General features: G+C 42.3%; 1 pseudogene; it reads right to left on the minus strand.

The window, feature by feature from the left end:
* Positions 1 to 3,596: 3,596 nt before the first annotated feature.
* Positions 3,597 to 7,211, minus strand: LOC106590066 (DNA (cytosine-5)-methyltransferase 3C pseudogene; annotated as a pseudogene).
* Positions 7,212 to 13,659: the final 6,448 nt, after the last annotated feature.

Below are 13,659 nucleotides of genomic sequence, written 5' to 3' on the forward strand. Positions count from 1 at the left end.
GCATGTTGCCATCTGTTAGCTGTCAGTGAAACTGAGCAAGAGTGAAACTGAAACTAACATCAATGGTTAAGTTTAGTCATTAATTACAACTGGTTTAAGGTTAGGGTTAAAGTTTTGGTCAGGGTTAAAACAGGTAAAAATGTAATAAAAAAACAAGTGCTTAGCACTGGGATTGAATTACCTGCGATGTTCGGAGCCCATGGTTTTAACTCATCCTCACCCCCATCCCCAAATCGTTAGCTAGAAAACCTGCAACAATAAAGGAGAAGTTATATTTTTTACAACCAAATCTTGCAAAAGTCTCAACAAAATGGAACATAACATTGTAGATCAAGTTCAGAATGACACAATTTCATGTGTACAACATCTAAAGACCTGCATCACTATACTGAGAGCTTTTCAGTTTCTAAAAGGATGTATAATATGCCACAAATAGAGATTTGGTTGTAAAAAAGCTAAATTCTCTGCAATAATGAGCTCACAGAAAAACATGGTGGTGTACAGAGTGAGGGAGGCGTCATGTGAAAGTATACCTGTCCTGTTCGTCATGGAATACAGCCTGAGTGATAAAGTAAATTATTTTTTATTTTTTTGAGTACTGCAACACTGTTTATCACAAATAAGTCAATTTGTGGAAGATTTTCCTGGGTCAGATTCCTAACCTTAACCACTCACTAGCATGCCTAAATTTGACATTTTCCTATTACTATATGTGCAAGACGCACTTACAGTATATATGTGAAATACACACACATATATTTTGTGCAAAAGTATGCTGCTGATGGAATCACAGAACAAATCATGTGAGACAGCGTTGTTTTATAAGACTTTTACAAGCAGACCTTCACATAAATCAAGTGTCCCCTAAAAATCTTGGCCGGGGACACTCACAACTAATCAACCAATGTACTGTACACAAATTCCATGTTTCAAAAGGTACAGACACGAACCCCGTCTGCCTGAGACCAGCAAGAAGAGAGTGTGCCCAGTGGAGCGCAGCCTGGTGAAGGACATGGCCTGGCGATTAAGTGTTCTAAGAGAACTTTCCTGCGATAAAATACTTTTCTCCGTTGGATAAAGAGAATACATGGATATATCCAAACTCATATACGAACACACACGTCAGGGGCTTTCTGCCGCTCGTATCATTCTAACCAATGAATAGGAAGTGTTCTGTTGTTGAAGGCTAAATGGAGGATATACACTGATAAGGTCCATATCGCCTCGAGAGAAGACTGAACACGTTGCAACTTTGTTGATGATGATGACAAACTCTAAATTGGCTCACTTCTCAGTGCTTAGTAATGACATTAAGTAATATTTTGTAATACTTTATATTCCTCAATTGCATGACCTGATACGTTATGCAACACAACACAAAGCCAACAGTTTTTATACTCATATAAATCTATTCTGTTGGAAGAGCTTGAAGTTGCAGTTCCAAAATTCAGGGTTGTCCTTGTGCAAGTATCACTGTGGGTAGTTAATAGAGCTGCAACTGTATGTGAGGTTGATTGAATGACTTGACAAGTCCATGGTTTTGTTTATTCATTTGTGTAGCATGTGCAGCATTCTGAAGGCCTTGTGCTCGGAACTGTTGTTTTACCTAAAACCTCTCTGGTATTGGTACCTAACTAATTAAATTAAGGTAAAGCTGGAAACCGTAATGGGGAAACTGCCACGTCCGTTTACGATAGTAAAACAACAAAGAAGTTACTTCAAACACAGATTTTTTTTTCTCTGACATTATGGCAAGCGCAAAAGAACAGCAGAGTATGTACTGTGATTCTTTTTTACCACGATGATGGATGTCCCTCCGTTTCATCAACAAAACAAAAAAAACAAAAAAATGTACTGGGGTGAACAGTGGCATTGTTTCCCCTTATGCATATTTCAGCTTTAACAGTTGACATTTCAAGTTATTGACCAAAGTGAGTGTTGTGTGTACATTTGATGTCTTATATTCACTGTTTATTCTTAGTCATTTGATATGATGTTTGGACTTTATATTCTTTAGCTTTGTTTAACATGCTAATCACTGCATAGAAGGGGCAGCTGGTAGCCTAGTGGTTAGAGCGTTGGACTAGTAACCGAAAGGTTGCAAGATGGAATCCCTGAGCTGACAAGGTAAAAATCTGTCATTCTGCCCCTGAACAAGGCAGTTAACCCGCTATTCCTAAGCCATCATTGAAAATAAGAATTTGTTCTTAACTGACTTGCCTAGTTAAATAAAGGTAAACAATGAATAGTGCTAATCAATTGTAGAACCCAGATCAAGAACGCAAAATATTAAGAACAAGATTGTGCAAAGCTGTCATCAAGGCAAAGGGTGGCTATGAATCATCTCAAATATGAAATATAACACTTTATAACACTTTTTTGTTTACTACATGATTCCATATATGTTATTTCATAGTTTTGATGTCTTCACTATTATTCTACAATGTAGAAAATACAAAAAAATAAAGAAAACCTTGGAATGAGTAGGTGTGTCCAAACTTTTGACTGGTACAATAGGTCAAATTTGAGTATCATGTAGTAGCCTTAACCTATTGATGTTACATTGAGCTGGGTGAAAAAAATGGTCCTCCCTAATCTTAAACGTCACCGACAGATTCTATGACTTTGTGGCTGTGCCAACTAGTGACCACTCTGCAGAGCTGCCTCCAGTACATGAGTCATCTCAATAAATGCCAACCTGCTCCAAATGCACACCAGAGTTGTTTCTTTTCTTCCTTTGGGCCCCATTCAGGCTTGAGATAAATTGACAACATGGACTTAAGTAAAATGTTGACTTAAGTCCATTTTAAGTCTACTTATCCCAAGTCTGAATTGGGCCCTTTGTGCACACAAAGGGCTCGAGAGCAATAAGGTGAAACATAATGTTTGGGGACCCATTTTGGCTCGTGAGTGCTAGCCCCCCCAAAAAATGTCTGTTATATCACTTTAATAGCCCAACCATTTTTTTTTTGCTTCCACCACAGAGCTGCCCTGATATCTGTCATTAATAAGTTCTGTCATCCATAACCCAGTTTGATATTTAAAACACTGATTGCATTTAGAATGCACTGCATGTCCTATTATATGACAAAAGAGGAAAAGTGATAGGTTTTTCTTGCTTGTTACATGGACAGGCTTGCATTTTGACATGGCAGGTTTCAATCGTTCAGCATGAGATAAATATGCTGTTAGATTCTACCGGAACAGACCGACACAATATGTGCATGCGTAATTATACTTGTTTGATTTTAACTGTTTATTTGTTAAAATGTGAAATGATGCCTGTCCAATATAAGAGAATGGAAGTTAATACTTTCGAGTAGCTAATTGGTTAAAACCATATTAATCTGGGACATGCCTCGCATATGAGCGGAGCACTCCCAAAATGTTCTCCCAAAACGTGTCAGAAAACTATGACCTGCACATTCAAAACCATTTTTTTAAAGATGGGCAACCACATTATCAATGTCTCACTTGGCATTGTCATCATCATTTAATTGAAATAAAACCAATGTTGTCTTTATTTCTTCCTATGTTGACTATTTTTGCTATAGAGATTCACATGATTGTGTGAATCCAGTTGTGACTCAATAGGGCTACAGCACAGAGGACCTCCCATTGATACCTCCCCCATCTCTGTAGCTGTTGCTAAACTTCTTGGTGGCTGGGAAGGGAAGGAGGAAAGCTGTTTGTAGGAAAAATAGAAGCAAAGAGGTGGTGAGTCACAGGATTTCCCTAGCCCCTTCTGCCTTTGCTGGAGATTCATGTTCTTTACATCCGTGTAGTGTTTTGTTAAATTTAAAATCTTATCTAATTCTGTAATCCACAAGTTGTCATCCAAGCCTTTCTCTGAGACAGGGAGCCCTGCTTGACTGAGTTTTGGTTTGTGTTGACAGTCCGAACATTGGTGAATTTAGCTACTCTTCTAATCTCTATGCAATCCTGAAGGTTGCAAACCTGTGTGATGGGCCTGTTGATCTTAAGGATGTTCCCCCAGAAGTAGCATACTCTGTTGGCTCACTTTCACTGCATCCACCACAACTGGGTTACACTCTAAGAAGCGACAGAAGTCAGCCTTAACATGGATCTTCATGAACTCCGTGTTCTCAAAGAGCCAGAAGAACAGCCGCAGGTCCTCCTCCTTGGGCTTCATGATGTGCAGCAGCCGGTAGTACAAAACAAACAGCTGTCCCGTCCCCTCAAACAATCCCTTCTGCGATGAATTCACAATGGACAGGTCATTGCTTGGGCTCCCACCAATGAGCAGATCCAACGTACGCCGTTTCTGTATGTGTGCTTTGGTGATCAGCCGCATGTCTGCCACATTAATCATTTTACCGTCATGGTTGATCATGGAGACTACGATGGACTGCTCACAGATCTCTGAGGCCATGTATTTCTCCACCTTGAAACACAGCTAAATAATTAGTAGGAATCAATTTTGCTGTCATTATGATGTCTTCAAATTTACTTTAAACAGATGGCAATTTTGCCATCGCAAGCATAGTTTGTCAAAAATGCCTACCAATGCTAGCTAAAATCTGGTATATATATATATATATGCTGATTTCAAAGCTGATTTCCACCTAAACTTTATTCATTCACTTAATCAGTCTCTCTCTCACGTCTCTCCCAAAGATTATCTATTGCCTCAGCAAAATTGACTCTGGGCGCATCCCTCTTGCCTTGTGAATGATGTCATTACCGGCTAAAGAGACAGCGCAAACTTTTATAAACTAAGCTACTTCTAGGCAAATGTTGTTGTTCAGTACAATAAATGTCCCAAATGGAAGGGAAATACATTGTTTGTCAACTGTAGCCCCATGAAATCACCCAAAACAAGCTCAATAACTAAATGAATGCACGCACTCCTACTGAATATGCATTCACCTCTATTTTCAAGCCACTATAATGCACTTTAGATTACATTTTCATCAGCGCCAATTGAGAATATATTGAATGGATCAATCAAGCTACTGAAAGCGCACACAGTGGGCAACATCATCAACATTCCACCCACAAGCCTCTCGAAAACCTTTGATTTGGAAGCAAGAGGCATCTTTTCGTATTGAAGTTGGAAGACATACATTCCTAGCATGTGAGAGACACTATTTGCTGGCCTCATAAATGCTAGCCAGCTAACTAATATTTAGAAGAAAATAAATGTGTTATGTTAGAGTTATATGAATGGTTATATTAACCTGTTTGCATTCCAATAGCTTTGCTAGCTAGCTTGCTGGCTAGGTACAGTGGTTAGCTGGTTAGTTACAGTCGTTTTCTACTGACATAAATTGTGTTGTTGTGCCAAACTTTTCCTTGCTTACTGGCATTTGAATATAGTATAGGAATAGGCAATATGGACACAGTAGTAGTAGTCAAGATGTAGATTTCTTATTACATTTTTATTGTACCCTTATTTTACCAGGTAAGATTCACTGATGTGTTCAGAGTTCAATCATCAGAATAAAATAACTGTATTAACTGTCAGTTCACTAGGTGAAGGGGTGGGGTTATCCGAAGGATGATGAAGAGCGGGTGCTCTTGGTGGAGCACCCACTCCGTAAGACTATGAAGAGTGGAAGTTCTTGGTAGAAGGGTGTGGTTGTCCGTAGGACAATGAAGAGCAGGCGCTCTTGGTGGAGTGGCGTAGTTTATGAAAAGCGGGGGCTCTTGGTGGAGGACATGGTTGTCAGTAGGACAACAAAGAGTGGGTGCTCTTGGTGGAGGGGTGTGGTTGTCTGAAGTTCTGGAGGAGAGGGCTGCTCTTGATGTTGGAGTGGCATAGTGATTCAGGTCATGGTGGAGTGGTCATGGAGGAGTGACAGGATCAGTTGGGGATTGGGACTCTGGGTGTTTGGTGAAGGAGTCCTATTTGAGGCAGCTGATTGTACAGTGCAGACCCCAAAAACTCAGGACTACCGGATGATAATTCCAGAACAGACGGTAGTGTGGGCTTGAAGGAGATCTTGTGGGTTTGATCAGATGTAGATGTGGTAAGCTTGGGGGGACCAGCGGTCTGGGAGATTATCTGAGTGATCAGGCAGCTATTGGCAGATTTGGTGAGGGTGTGGTGAAGATGAAGGTGGAACCATTGGCAGGAGGTTACGTGACCAGTTTCTGTGATGAAGAGGGGCTGCATTCTGTGATTGCCAGAGGTTGATGAGTGAGTTAGAGGTTCATAGAGGCTGATGAAGGATGGGAAGCGATACAGAAAGACCGGGTGGATTTGGCGAGCTGCTCTTGATTCATTTGAAGGTGAAGATGAGGGATCCTTGAGATTGGATGATGATGTCAATGATGCTGGGGTGACGGGCAGAATCAAATTAGTTGTAAGTGGTGATAATTCAGTATCAGTTGAAGTTTGGTAGGAAGCGATTCTGTAGAGATAGAGAACCAACATTAGCAAGGAAACTCCCTGGATGGAAGAAACTTGTAAGTAACTAGACTCAATGAGGGTGAGGCCAGATAGCTTGCCTTGGCAAGGAAAACTCCCTAGAAGGGAGAAACCTATTAAAGAACTAAATGTGACAGGGGAGAACGTGGCGTCAGTATGACCAAGGAAAACTCCCTGGAAGGAAGAAACCTTGTGAGGAACTGTGCTTGAAGGGGAGATGCCGGATAGCTTGCATGGGCAAGGAAAACTCCCTAGAAGGGAGAAACCTTGGCAGGAACTATGTGCGGCGGGGAGAACCTGGAGTCAGTATGACCAAGGAAAACTACCTGGAAGGAAGAAAGCTTGTGAGGAACAGGACTTGAAGGGGGAATTCTGGAGAGACAGCATGACAAGTAAAAACTCCCTGTAAGGATGAAACCTTGAGACACACTTCGATTGACCGGGGAACCCATTTTTCTTCAGCTGGTGAGTTTGAACACATAGACCATATAGGCTAGATGGTTCCTTGAAGGTGACTTGAATTGTTGTTATATTTCGTTGGGTGGCGAAAGGTAGCATGGAGACTTTTGATCAATAACGTGGATGTTCAGTATGTAGAACATTTAGGTTGCTTGTGAACCAGGCCAAGGCGCAAGGTTGCTGGCAGACTGGTACAGTAGACCGGTGCTCATGTGGTGGAGGTAGGTAGGTAGGGATCCGGGAGGTATTGTTGCTGAAGATCAAAAATCCGTACCCCAAAAATCCGTACTGTCGGTATGAGGCCGTCCGAAGGCTGAGGGATGATGGTGGTGGAATGTAGAGACACGTCGTCGCTCATTGGATGTGAACCGGGTGAACAGGCTTCAGTGAATAATGAGGAGGAAGTTGGGAGGTGGACGAGACTGTGTCGAAGGCGGGTCGAAGTCTGATGAGGCCGGGTCGAAGGCTGGAACAAAGACTCATGTGGCCAGGTCAAAGGCTCTTGCGGCCGGGTCCTGGACGATCTGCCAGTGGAGCACAGGTGATCTGGGAGATGGTTAGGCTAGTGACGCTGTTGATGTGTTGGACGGAGGCGGGGGGTAAGGGGTGTTGCGCGTTACGCTGGTGATGGTAGTGGGGGATATTGCTGGTTACACTGGGGGTGAAGAGGGATGGAATTGTGGCCTGCGGGCACGAGGACGAAATGGCTGTTACCGCCGGGCCAGCAAGGGGGACAGCGGCTGAAGAGGAAGCACGAACGGACCTCGGGGACAGCAGGGGGAGAAGAGCCGGAAGAGGCAGCAGGAAAGGACCTCCGGGCCAGCAGAGGGAGCACCACCAAAAGACTGCATTGAATGCCAGGTCGTAATCTTTGTTCGGGTACGAAAGATAAAGGAGGGAGACAGAGGATATGGGTAGAGTACTTGTGTTCAACTAAAAAGAGAGAGCGGGGAGAGGGAGAGAGTGGCCTATCGGCAGGGCGAAATAGAGGGCTTAGGAGCAGAGAGCAGCAATCCATAGCTGTGATGAGGCAGGAGATGGAGAGGGGGGAGGCTGCTGTTGTACCCATTATATTAGAAAGAAGATTGGTAGATGGGAAAATTGAGGGAGGGACTATTTGTTTGTTGTCGGTGTGCAGGCACAGGGATGAGAACATGGATAACAGAGAAGACAACATAAAGAGGGAGCAGGGATGGGGAAAACATAGACACAAATGTGTTGTCGGCAAACTCCTGGCCAACAGGGGGAGCAGGAAGTGTCAGGGCATAAACCTACATCAATGGGCCAGTAGAGGGAGCTGGGGGAGCAGACGCTCTGCCAGCTTGACACCGGTAGGTAACGTCACAGCGAATGGGATTGTGGGGCGTAACGTTATCGAGGGGGGGAGGCTGCTGTTGTACCCATTATATTAGAAAGAAGATTGGTAGATTGGATAATTGGGGGAGGGACTATTTGTTTGTGGTCGGTCTGCAGGCACAGGGATGAGAACATGGATAACAGAGAAGACAACATGGAGAGGGAGCAAGGATGGGGAAAACATAGACACAAATGTGTTGTTGGCAAATTCCTGGCCAGCAGGGGGAGCAGGAAGTGTCAGGACATAAACCTACATCAATGGCCCAGTAGAGGGAGCTGGGGGAGCAGACGCTCTGCCATCTTGAGACAGGTAGGTAATGTCACAGCGAATTGGATTGTAGGGCGTAACGTCATCGTCGGCAGTCTGGTGTTTGTTGCTGGTGGGTGGTGGACGTGCTAGTGGGGCCCTCTCCGCCAAGGGACCTGGTGTAGAATGAAAAAGGTATGGCTTTGGGATCTCCCCGGTGAAAAGGGATTGCTAATGGCTTGTCCTTGTTATCGCTGTAGGCAGCCGCTTGGGAGTGGCGACATAGGCTAGCAGAGATAGCTGGTGCCTTCTGGCTGGGGCGACACAAATCAGGCGAGACCACAGATGTGCACCATTGGCGAGAAGATCTAGTGGAGTAGGCTGGGCATCCAGGGAATAAAATGAACACCCGCCACCGAACAGATGTAGGTATTGGTGGGTAAGAACGTCAATTACATTCACATTTGCAAATAAAAATGCTCAAAAGTCAAGTATGAGCATATGTGCGAGTTGCGATTTAAAGCAGGAAAATTATGCAGTAGCTGTTTTCAAAGTATTTCTGCTGTTTTGTTTCATAGCTGGTAATTGCACAAAGAAACACATCGTATATCTCACCTCGTGCAGCCTCACTGCTTGGCAAAGTGAAGTGCTGATAGATACAGTTGAAGTCGGAAGTTTACATACACTTAGGTTGGAGTCATTAAAACTCGTTTTTCAACCGCTCCACAAATTTCTTGTTAACAAACTATAGTTTTGGCAAGTCGGTTAGGACATTTCTTTGTGCATGACACAAGTAATTTTTCCAACAACTGTTTACAGACATATTATTTCACTTATAATTCACTGTATCACAATTCCAGTGGGTCATTTTCATTTCATTTTCTCTACTATTGTTCTGACATTTCACATTCTTAAAATAAAGTGGTGATCCTAGCTGACCTAAAACAGGGAATTTTTACTTGTCAGGAATTGTGAAAAACTGAGTTTAAATGTATTCGGCTAAAGTGTATGTAAACTTCCGACTTCAACTGTATGTGACTCTAAAAGAGACAAGACAAAACAATGTAGCACAATACGACAAGACAGGGGATCAGTCAATATAATGTAGCACCATACACTTCCAGATCCACTACCAATGATAGGGTAGTATAGCTTACCTGCACATATTCATATTTCAGTTGTTTTACACGGTCTGAGTTTCTTTCAAAAGGCACTCTGTACAGCTGCTTCATCCTAATTTTTTTGCATTTCAGTAGACAAGACAGTGCAGAGAGACTCTCCCTGTTGACATTTTGGAATATGTTGTTATCTGCCATTATGTTGTCCTGCAGTTCTCTGAGTCTGATGCAGTTATTTGCAATCACCATATTTACAATATGTGTCTCCTGCTCTGGGGTGAACAGTTGACCTCTTCCACCAGATACTGGTTTTCTTGCAGTTCTGTAAAAACATTTTAATGTTTTTAGTGTTAGATCCTTCTCATTTTGAAAGTACAGTACTTAATACTGTACCAGTAAGACTACAGCACTTACAGTTAGTTAATTAACGGTTGTCATTTCGAAATATCCGGATGATACCTGCAACAGTATAGCGGCTCAGATTTGGTTGAACCCGTTGCCCAGCCTCTCTCATGGTCATCCCATGGTTGACAACATGGTCAACCACAGTCACTCTGATTTCATCAGTTATTGCGTCCCTGACTCCCCTTCCTCTTCCTCGTCCTCTCCTTCTCCCATGTCCTACTTCACCTCTTTCTTCTCCTTCTCCTCCTCTTACTTCTTCACCTCCTCTTCCTCCTCGTCCCCTCTTACTATTTGTCCAATATTGTTCTCCACTGTTGTCCAAACCAAATGTTTCCCTGTGGCCTATTTATAGTGCTCAAGCTCTGATTTGTAAGTGAACTCATTATCTTAAAGTGTTTTCACGTGTCAATGTGGAAAGGCAATTGGCGAAATAGTGTAGCAATGTAGAGACCAATGCTTATAGTTTTGCTAGAAGTGTGTAATTAAATTGCAAACTGAGTTGTGTTTACAGTTTTACAAAACGTTTTTTTTTTATTACAAACTGAGTGTAAAGCAGAGAACGTGCATTCAGTTTGGCATACTTCAAGTTTTAATGGTTTCAGGGATAGTGCTTCAAGAATCGCTGTTAGTGTTTAAGCATTCAGAAAAAAACGGTAATATTATGCATGTATATCTCTCATGGCTCAAAGTGGAAGAGAGCTTGACTTCCTCACTACTTGTTTTTGTAGGAAGTGTTGACATGCTGAATGCACCGAGGGGTCTGTTTAAACTACACACATCTCAGACAGCCATGCACACCCCACAAGACATGCCACCAAAGGTCTCTTCACAATCCCGAAGTCAAGAATAGTCTATAGAAGACGGACAGTACTACATAGAGCCATGGCTACATCAAACTCTATTCCACATCAGGTAACTGATCCAAGCAGTAGAATCAGATTTTTTTTAAACAGCAGGGACTGTGAAGAGACACACACATGCACAGACACAGACACATTATAAGACACTCACTCTACGCACACGTACACATGGATGTTGTATTGTGAATATGTGCTGGTGGACTAGTGGCAGCAGCTAATGGGGATCCTTAATAAATACAAAATACAAAATGATGTGATCACAGACAAGATTCAGGAGATTCAAGTGGCCTGCAATATTCAAAACAAAAGTTACTGTCACGGATAACGGCAGCAACTTTGTCAAAATCCTTCTCTTGCTTTTCCCGAGAGTAGAGCGTGGTGCGTGTAGCTTGTTGTTGTTGTTGGCCAATAATAAGGCATCAACGCGGCAATTGTCTACAGTCATAGCGCCTCCGTGTGTGGCAAAAGTTAGGAGATATCTAATCAATGGAAGATTAAATTAAAATTACGGAATTATAAGTTAAAGGAGAAGGATCGGCTACATCGACCAAGAGCCAACAGGTAGGCTGCTACTTAATGTTCTGAATGGATTTGTTGTTGTTTGTAACTGTAGAAGGACAAAGTGCATGCACTGTAGCCTCAATTTACCTAGCTAGCTAATGTTAGCTAGCTTAACTAACTTCTCCCGATTTCATGCAGTCAAGACAGGTACTACATAATCATATTTAATGATACATAACCTAGCTATGGCAGCTATTAGTCTACCATAGCAGAAGTCGGCTTGGTTGGTTGCTGTCTCTCATCTCTCCCTCCCTCCACCCTGCTCCTCACTCCCCTCCCTCCTCCCCACTCCTGTGTCACTTGCTCACAGTACAGCTCCTCCCTCGCCTTCTAGAGTGGCACCCTTTTCTCCATCTCGCGCTTTATCAGCTCCGGTTAATATAGTAGCTTAAAAAATAACTTTTCTGCTGCTTCCATCACTCGGATCGTACCGGGTCTGGATATGACCAGGTCTATACGGAATGGGCCTAGTTGTCCTCGGGTCCATTAGGAACAGATCCAACTTTTGGGACCCGTGAAGACCTCTACTCCAAGGACCTGCAAGTGGTGTCCCAGGGACCAACCCAGAAAGTTTTATACTGCTTCTATGGCTCAGTGTGGTGCCATTTGGAACAAAAAAACCCCAAATCATTCCAAAGATTAAACATAAAAAATTTGACTGCCTATTATCAATGTAAGCTCCAAAAGGGTGTCATGCTGGCGAAGCACAGGCGATACTCTACCATTTCTCAGAAAGGTGATACAGATTAGACTTATGATCAAAAGTTTATGTCTCGCAAGATCACATAAGCCTAATGATGATTGAGTATTCTACATGCAACAGTCCGAATACAAAAATATTCTGATTGCATATGTCATGTCTGGACTATCATTAAACTTGAAGACCATTATTTTACCAAATCAATTCTCTATGTGTAATTATTATTACGTGATTAAACTAAATCATGTCAACTTTAATCAACTAGGTAAGTCGGGGCACCACGAGAAAATGTTTATAGAGTCTCTATTTCCCGAGTCTCTATATTTTCATATCTTATCAAAACAGTCGTTTATTAATGAATTGTACTTCATCAGTTCTCATTACTGAACATCGCAAACCCTTGGATATCTGCACGAATCCTAGCATAAATTATGAATCAGCGATATACAAATTGGCTTAATTATTTATTTACTAACTAACTAATCAAATCACAAAAATACATGAAAACACACACAATTAGTTCATACATTGGGTTACTACATGATACAAAGAAAATTCCCTAGTGGACGAAACCGATATGACGGCTTGGTGGACAGAGGAAAGGGGTGGGGAACGATAAAGGAGTGGGAAAGACCAAATGGATTCACTACACACAGTTGAGAACTATATTCACTGAATGCTAATCCTTTGGACATGAACGGCCGCTCATTCGAGAATAATTGCAATGTATATATTTACACCATATGTCGTTGCTGTCTTCTCTGATGGAATCGTTGGTCCATCTGCTGGAGAGTCAGTTCATCAGAGAGTCTCTGGTTACTTCCCCAGAAGTCACAATGTCTTTTATGGTTGTAGTTTTATCAGCTGCTCCGGATAGTGTCTGTTGTAATGGTTACATCAGGCGTACCGTGTTCTTAGATAGATGTTTCGGCGGTTGTCGGTATTCTTGTTCTAGGTTTACGTAATTTCTAGCTGCAGACTAGTAATTCAACGTCTAGAATTTCTCACTTTTTCTATAGTGATTGATAGTCTCAGAGTTTAACCATTTCCAGCTGTGTAGCCAACACTACACGCTGTATGGTCTCCGTGGCCTATTGTAGTTCTCAACCATTTCACACATAGCGTCAGTTGCACGTTTTCTAGACTAATGTGAATTTCATCAGGAGTGCGTTTTATACTCTGTGGAAGAAGGGGCGGTTCCATGACTCCGACGTAATGCCTGGGCTCACGGGTGTGTGGCCTCTGACTATTTAAAACGTTATAACTAAACATGTATCTTGTTTAGAAGGCCAACATGACATTACATCTTCTCACAAATAATTTCATATATTTTACACAACATTCAGGTAGAAAACTAATCACTGAGAAATGTACACTTCCAAAGCTACTGTTATTCTGTGCTTACCGTCCTTTCTGACAGGATTGTTCTTTAAATACCTACGGACCGTTCCCACATTCTCGAAAATATAAATATTGTTTAATTCTCCAATTTTGGGGATAAGGAGTTTTGACAAGAGAAGCTCTTTGTTCTCTCTCCCTCAATACTGCATGTCCAAAGG

The sequence above is a fragment of the Salmo salar genome, chromosome 29, assembly GCF_965601325.2.
Source record: "Salmo salar chromosome 29, fSalSal1, whole genome shotgun sequence".
Taxonomy (NCBI): Eukaryota; Metazoa; Chordata; class Actinopteri; order Salmoniformes; family Salmonidae; genus Salmo; species Salmo salar.